The sequence below is a fragment of the Hydra vulgaris genome, chromosome 08 (assembly GCF_038396675.1).
Source record: "Hydra vulgaris chromosome 08, alternate assembly HydraT2T_AEP".
In the NCBI taxonomy this organism is placed as follows: Eukaryota; Metazoa; Cnidaria; class Hydrozoa; order Anthoathecata; family Hydridae; genus Hydra; species Hydra vulgaris.
The window spans coordinates 9,708,484-9,717,135 of NC_088927.1; the positions used below are offsets into that span (position 1 = coordinate 9,708,484).

Here is an 8,652-nt window from a genome sequence, read left to right on the forward strand (position 1 = left end):
TTTTGATAAAGTTTGGCATGCTGGTCTACTCCATGAGCTTTCTTCTTATGGTGTATCTGGCAACATATTTAAAATTATTGAATCCTTCTTTTCTAATTGTAGAATAAAAATTGTCCTCGACGGACAGTACTCTTCTTCTTATTCTGTAACTTCAGGGGTTCCTCAAGGTTCTATCCTTGGCCCTATACTCTTTTTAATTTACATCATCAATCTTCCAGATATTCTCACATCTAAGGTGGCATTGTTTGCTAATGATACTACCATTTATTCTTGTCTTGATAAGAAACCAACACTCTCTGATTGCTTGGAGGGGGCATATTTAACTCAATTTTTTTCAGCCAATCGTTATTGCAATAATTTATATCTTCCTATATTTATGAACGGAAATGTACTTGATGATTCATCTACTCTTCATTTTCTAGGATTAACTCTTACTTCCAATCTTTCTTGGAAAACATATATCAAATCGGTTGCAAATTAGCATCTGCTAAGGTTGCATCTCTTTATCGACCTCGACACTTTCTTACTTCGGATTCTATTCTATATTTCTATATATTTCAAATCCGGTCTTGTATGGAATACTGTTGCGATATCTGGGGCGGTTCTTCTAATGATGGCCTTTCTCTTTTAGACAAGGTGCAAAAACGCATTGTAAACATAGTTGGACCTGCTTTTGCAGCCAACCTCCAACCATTATCACATCGTCGTAATGTTGCTTCTCTTTCTCTTTTCTACAAATACTATAATGTACTCTGCTCTAAAAAGCTAGCGTCTCTTGTGCCATCTACTAAAATTCATTCTCGTGTTACTCGTCATTCAATTAAGTCTCATCCTTTTTCTGTGACTGTTTCTAACTGCTCCGAAAACGCTTATTCGTCTAGTTTTTTTCCTCGAAGCTCTTTGGAATTCGCTTTCTTCATCTTGTTTTCCTGATTCATTTAACTTGCAATCCTTTAAGTCGTCCGTTAATCGTTATCTTGCTCTACAATCTTCATCTTTTCTCTTCCAGTAACTTCCAACTTTAATTAGAGATTGCTTGTGGCCTTGCTAGAAGTGAAGATCTTAAAAAAAAAAAAAAAAATGTTATACTAAAATGGTAGAAAAGTATCTAGAGCTGTAGAAGCTCTATACTCTTTTAATAAAAAATAGTTTTTGTAAAAAAAGTTTCCAAGTAAAACTAAGATATGAGCTTATCACTGCAATGGAAAGAGTTTAAATTAATTCTCCAGCCTAATGGCTGGAAGATTTAATAGGATACATAGGGGAAGTCTATTAGTTTGATTATTCCTTCTGGTCCCCCGCCCTCTTCCTTAGATGTTGTTTTTTTTTCGAGATAATGAGCACATTGTATAAAAACGTAGTTAAATTTAGGAGGCTGTTTCAAAGTGACATGAAATTTGGATAAAGTTGTGTAAAGCAAATTCTATTTTTTGCACTTTTCTGCTTAAAAAGCAGAAAAGTGCAAAAATTGTTTTAATGTCATTCACGTGAATATTAGAAGTTTGAAGAATTTTGACAATTTTTTAAATTTAATTAACGACGTGTTCTAAAATAAATTTTGAATCAAATTCTAATCTCCTTCTCTGAGGTTTAAAGAAATTTTTTTAGAACGAAAGAACAATAGGCGCGGAGGAGGAGTACTTTTTTTATTTGAAAGTGATCACGAAAGTGAATATTTTCTTTAAAGTTAGAAGCGATATGAGAGTTTCTGATACGGATCAAGAGATCTAAACAATTGAACCAATTCGTTGACTTGATTGGTTCGTCGAATTGATAATACATTACCCGCGGACTATTTTAATAAATCTCTAAAAAAAAGGAATTATAGAAACTGATGTTTCTGATCATTTACCCATATTTTTTTCTATGAAATCAGATTATCAAATGAAAAACGAGGGCAATAAAAAGCGAATTGTTAACAATTGTTAAAATCATTCAAAGATCAAGTTTTACAGCAGGACTTACGTAATTATGTAATTTTTATTTTTTCTATTACGTTAACTTTAATCATAACATAAACATTATCTATAACACATTTTTTTAAACTTTCTTTAAAATCTATGATTTAAAATCTATAAAACAAAAGTTGTATAACAAATACTGAAAAACAAGATCTGAAAAACATAAACAAAATTACAAAAACTACAAAAATCTGATTGAAAAACTCCGCAATAATGCTAAAAAAAATATCATTCTAATTTGCTTACTCAGCGCAAACATAACTTAAAACGCGTCTGGGAAATAAAGAAAAGAAAAGCAAAAAGTAACTTCAACCTTTCTTTTACTCGCAATAAAAGTTGGAAATAAAATAACTAATGATACTAATGAAATTGCGACTGCATTCAAAAAATTTTTTTCCACTATAGGAGCAAATTTATCAAAATCCCTTTAACAAATTATAAATTAACAGATGAACTTCAAACATCAAACTCCTTACAAACCTAACGCTTACAAACCTTTTACAAACCTAACGCTTGAGGAATTTGATATAGCTTTTAGATCTTTTAGATTTCCATTTATACCTGACGGTATAAATGGAAATATTGTGATAGACTCTTATGACGTCATGAAAGATATTCATTACATAATCTTTAAACAAGTTTCTTTCCCAGACTTTCTGAAAATAGCAAAAGTAATTCATATTTTTAAGACAGGAGACCCGACCGATATAACAAATTACAAACCTATTTCTGTTCCTCCAGTAGTTCAAAAATATTAGAAAGAATAATGTATAAAAAGTGTACACATACCTAATTACCAATAAACTCCTTTTTGAAAATTAGTTCGGTTTTAAAAAAAAAAATTCAACTGAACATGCTATTCTTCAATTAACACGTTGTATTAACGAATCCTTTAAAAAATCAAAAATTCACATTTGGTGTTTTCATTGACTTGTCAAAAGCTTTTGACACGGTCGATCATAATATTTTGCTCAAAAACTTGAACGTTATGGCATAGCAGGTAAAACTCTAAGTTGGTTCAAAAGTTATCTCTTTAACCGAAAGCAATTTGTTTTTAGCAAAGATTCCCAACCTCAAACATTAATGAACATAACATATGGTATCCCATAAGGATCCATACTTGGACCACTTCTTTTCATTATATATATAAATGATCTTAACAAAGCATCCAATTTAAAGACTATAATTTTTGCAAACGACACCAACTTGTTTCAGTCACATGAAAATATAAACATGAAAATATAAACTTTTTAACAATATGAACAATGAACTCAAAAAAATTTCGTTTTGGTTCAAAAAAAATAATCTTTAAATACCGAAAAAACAGATACTGCCTGTAAATACACCTGATCTTTTTATAGACAATGTCATCCTAAAAAGAGAAAAAGTGACAAAATTTTTAGGAGTTTTTATTTGAGAAAATTAGTCTTGGAAATCACACATCAATAATATTTCTGATAAAGTTGCAAAAAACATTGGAATTCTATACAAATCTGGAGGTATTTTAAACAAAAGGCAATTAACACAGTTATATTACTCTTTTATTTAATGTCATATCAATTATGCAAATATTATATGGGGAAGTAAACTTAAATCTTTTTATCGGCATTAGAAACACGCAACTCGCATGAAAAATTTTAAAAATCATTTTTCGAACTCTTAACCGCTTTTTAGAGAAATGGACGCCTTAAATGTTTATCAACTAAATGTATTTAATGTTTTGTGTTTTATGTACAAATATAAAGTATTTATGTCCCCCGATGTTTTTGTAAACCTTTACAAAATTAAACACCAAAACAAATATAACCTACGTAATAATTGCATTTTAGAAAAACCTTTTTGCAATAATAAACAAGCTCAATTTTTTATATCTTATCGTGGACCTTTTCTCTGGAATGAAATAGTACGGCCTAATTTTGTTTTTTCATCTAAACTGACCTATTCCTTTTTCAAACAACCTATTAAAATTTTTTTCTTTTGATTTTTTAAAAAATATTTTCAGTTGCTATATTGCATATTGATTTGTTATGTTTTATTTTGAGTTTCACTTCTGAAGTATGTAGAGTATTATATTTATGATATATTTAGTGATTATATATTCTCGGTATATATTTATTTTATTTAGTATATAGATGTTTTTATTGTAGAAGAAAAAAGAATTTTTTTGAGGGCTTCGTGATAAGGTCATAACGATCTTCCAGAAGTTCTGCCGGTATAATATTATATATTACGAAGTCCTGCCCGTAAAAAAAGATTATTGACAAATATCGATTTTTTTCCACAGATAAGACGTTGGGTGAATAAAAACAAGCAATTGCTTTTACTTAGCAATTGGTCAGCTTTACGTAAATAAAAGCTTCGGCAGTTTTACCGAAATTATTATTCACGTGAAGCTAAGCAATTTACTCAGTTATTGTTCAGCTTTACGTGAATAAAAACTTAACTAAATTTGAAAAGGTTTTTATTTACGTAAAGCTGACCAATTACTGAGTAAAAGCAATTGACCTAAGATCTGCAGTATTTAATTGAATAGAAATTTTATTTTACATATATGTTATTACATTTGGGAAAAACAAAGTTTTTAACTGGAAACTTTGTTGAATACTTATGAATAATTTTACTAAAATAAGTTTGAAAGATTTTCGGGTACAATCCAATTTTTGTTTTAAACATAAAGAATACTTGGTGTAATTTGAGTTTATCCACATTTATAGCACCGAGCACAGGTAAAAGTGGTTCGCATGAAGCATTTCTAGAGGCTCCAAACGCTCGCGTCATCGGGTAATTTAGAAAATAAATACAAATATGTTCTACTTGCTTTAAACTTTCATAAATTTACGTCAGCTGCCGTTAATAGTTTTCACAATAGCTGATTATTAATAACTACTGGTTAATACCGTTATATGTTTATATGGTTAATATTAGGTTGCTGCAAAAATAATCTCGTTTTTCAACCGTTAACTTTGAACAAACATAACTCAGCATAGAATAAACTTTATTAATCGAAATAAGAACCATTACAATCAACACATTTTTGCCAACGAGAAACAAGTTTATTTATGCCGGTAGCGTAAAATTCCGAAGTCCTGGAAGCGATGAAGTCATCAAAGGTCGTTTTGACATCGTCTCGGCTTTTGAAGCATTTCTCGTGGAGGAAGTTGTCGAGATGCTTGAAAAAGTGGTAGTCGGTGGGCGAGAGGTCCGGTGAGTATGGTGGATGAGGCAGAGTTTCGTAGCCCAATGCGTTCAACTTCTGCAGGGTCGGTTGTGCGACGTGCGGCCGGGCGTTGTCGTGGAGGAGAATTGGTCCCTTCATATTGACCAATCTCGGGCACATACATCGGAGCATTTGATGCATTTCGTCGATTTGCTGGCAGTACTTCTCTGCCGTAATCGTCTCGCCAGGATTCAGGAAGCTGTGATGGATGAGACCGGCTGCAGACCACCAAACAGTCACCATAACCTTCTTTTGGTGGAGATTCGGCTTCGGGAAGTGCTGTGGGGCCTCATCGCGGTCCAACCACTGCGCGGAACGTCGTCGGTTGTCGTAGAGGATCCATTTCTCATCACACGTCACGATCCGGTCGAGAAACGGATCGTTTTTGTTGCGCAGAAGAAGAGCAGACGATACCTCAAAACGACGATTTTTTTGATTTTCGTTCAGTTCGTGCGGCACCCATTTGCTAAGCTTTTTTGACTTTCCTATTTGCTTCAAGTGGCGATCAACTGTCGAGTTATGAACGTTGAGATCTTCCGCAACCTCTCGTATGGTTTTGCGCGGGTCGGCTTCGATTAAGGCTCTCAATTGATCGTCATCAATCTCAGACGGGCGTCCGCGACCCTCTTCATCTTCAAGGCTCTCCTCACCGCTGCGGAATTTTTTGAACCACCACTGTGCCATACGTTCGTTAGTGGTTTCTGGGCCAAATGCAGTGTTGATATCGCGAGCTGTCTCGGCAGCTTATCGGCCCATCTTGAACTGGAACAGAAAAATCGTGCGAATTTATCTCTTGTCCATGATATTTTTGACGTCCTGGAAAAAATGACTAAATTATTATAAAACAAAACCAATACGATAACTAGATCAAGCGATAAACGCGCTTTTAAATAACATATAGCATGACATCTGCCAATAATAAATTTATTCAAAAATTCATCCAAAAATATAAAATATGAAAAACGAGATTATTTTTGCAGCAACCTAATATCACATTCAGAATCAAAATATTCAAATAACTATATATAAAAGTTCTTAAATTGTTTTTCGCATTGCATTAATCAAAAATAGCAATTAATGCAGTTAATGGCTTGTGGAAAGTTTACCCTTAACAAACAAACAACTTCGGTTAAATTATTAAAAAAATCATGTGGTTCGATGATTAATGAATTATAATGAATATTATAGGCAACCTTTTGGAACGTCGAATTTCAAAATATAGGTAAATGAGTCAAGGTTGCTTTCTTGTTCATTTACATAAAGTTGTTTTCTTGTTGATTTAAGTGAAGTTGAGTCTTCAGTGAAGTTACTTTAATTTAAATATTCAATGAATAAAAATATAACTTACTGGGACTTGAGTCTTGAAGAGTCCAGTCAAGAGGTTTCCAAGAGATTGAATTCGTTAAAGTGTTGGCAACCTACATTGCAAGATTTGTTTAAAAAGAATTCTCTAAAATTTTATTTGTTCCAAATGTGAAGCTTTATTGAATCATAAGAAAATCGCAATAAGCATTAAGTAAACAAGTTTGCTCTCTAGAGGGGGCTTCGGTTACCAGAAAATCTTTTGCATTATTTTCAGCCAAATTTAGTTTGGCTTTGCTAAGCTAGATTTGGCTAAAGAACTTATTTTAAATGATGATAGATATGCTACCTGAGAGCATTTTAATAGTGCTATAAAAAATTACTAATAATATAAAGCGTATGCTTCATCAGTAAATGATAAGCTAATGGTTATCAATGGTGGAAAAAGAAAAGACGATATTGTTGCTTTTAATTCTAAAACAATCAAAAGTATTGTATTAAGCGATTTGTTGTTGTTATTTTCACAACTTATTTATTTGGTAAAACTTGATTTTGATTTTATGAACGTTTATATTGCTTTTAAGTAAAAAGTTTTTTTAAAGAAAAAAATTATCATTTATACATAATCTATTACATTATTTATTTATTTTAATAATTTCTTTTTCTATTATTTAAGCATTTTCTGTAAAAATAATCCAACAATTTTATTTAAAAAACTGGCTTTCTTCCGGGTTTTTTTGGCTGGCTTCTTTCAGTCTTGTTTGTGATTTTGCTGTAATGTGCTAAATCTTAGCATAACAAATAACTTAAGTTGTTTGTTTCTTGTGAAACCAATCAACAATCAATTGGTAATCAATGGTGGAAAATGGTTGATTGGTTTCAGCAACAATAAAAAAAAAAATTGGTCTTGAAAATCTTATAAAGAATTTCCTTTAGTAGCAGCATAAATTATTGAATTTGTTTCTAAAAAGTATGAACTTGCATTTTTCTTTAATCTTGGAATTCTTCCCGATGTTTAACGTGCTCAAATAAAAGAGGGTCGTATTTTCTAAGAAGAAAATCATTTAAAATTAATCATCAATATGTTGATTTGAACCAGAAGAAGCTAAAACACGTTAAGATAAAATAGAATAATATCTAAAATGAGCTCAAGACGTTTTTTTCCAGTGTTCCTCTTATTTCCAGTGTTCTTCTTGTTTCCAGGTTCCTCTTGTGCGACTTGAGATTCAGGATCTCGGTGGTCTTCATTAGCCAGCAAGACAGTTTAAAACAAAAGGATGTAATAGATAAAACTGTTTATCAAAATCATTAAACTTTTTTTTTTTGAAGTGGAAGGCAAGGTCAGGTGGTCCTCTTGACTTCCACTGTCTAAAGTCTGCCTTAAAAAAAAAACATTTTCCAGTGGGCAAAAACGTCTGTGGGACGTCTATACAACGGTTTATGGACGTCATAAATCCGTTGGGCATTTTTAATACGCGCAGCGGAAGAACTTAAATGTTTATTATTTGTTTTATAACGTCTGTTCACAAAAAATCCGGACTGATTTCAAATGTACACAAATTGTTCTAAATTTCGAATTTTTGATTCGAAATTTTTAAATTTAATCGGTCAACAACAACAGTTTCATTTTGTGGCAAAATTGAGTTTAAATAATTAATTCAAATAAACATGGAGCATCTAAAAGAGAACGATGTTAGAAATGTGATTGGAAATTTTTATAAACAAAACATAAACAGTGGAAAGAAATTTACAGTGGATCATTTTAAGAAAATGGGAATCGCTAAATCTACAATTTATGACATAATGAAAAGGTCTGAAAATAATTTGCCAATGAATAGAAAAATCGGTTGCGGCAGAAAACCTTTTAAAATTACACCAGAAAAGATAGAGTCCATGATTGCAAGAGCAGAAGAGAGAATCGGGATTTCGCAAAGAAAATTGGCACTAAAATATAAGATAAGCGTTTCATACGTAAATAGATTATTAAGTATGCATGGACTAAAGTATACCAAAAGAAAAAATGCACCAAAAACAACAGAAAAGCAAGAAATTAAACAAAAGAAAAACTTATTAAAACTTTCAAAAACTTTTTTCAAGCCATCAAATGAGTTTGAAATCATCATGGACGATGAATCTTATTTCTGTGTAAATGGTGCAAATTGTTCACAAAAC

The 8,652-nt window shown here is 31.7% G+C and overlaps 1 pseudogene; it reads right to left on the reverse strand.

Annotated features, from left to right (window-relative positions):
* Nucleotides 1-4,891: 4,891 nt before the first annotated feature.
* LOC136082989 (histone-lysine N-methyltransferase SETMAR-like) lies at nucleotides 4,892-6,748 on the reverse strand (annotated as a pseudogene).
* Nucleotides 6,749-8,652: the final 1,904 nt, after the last annotated feature.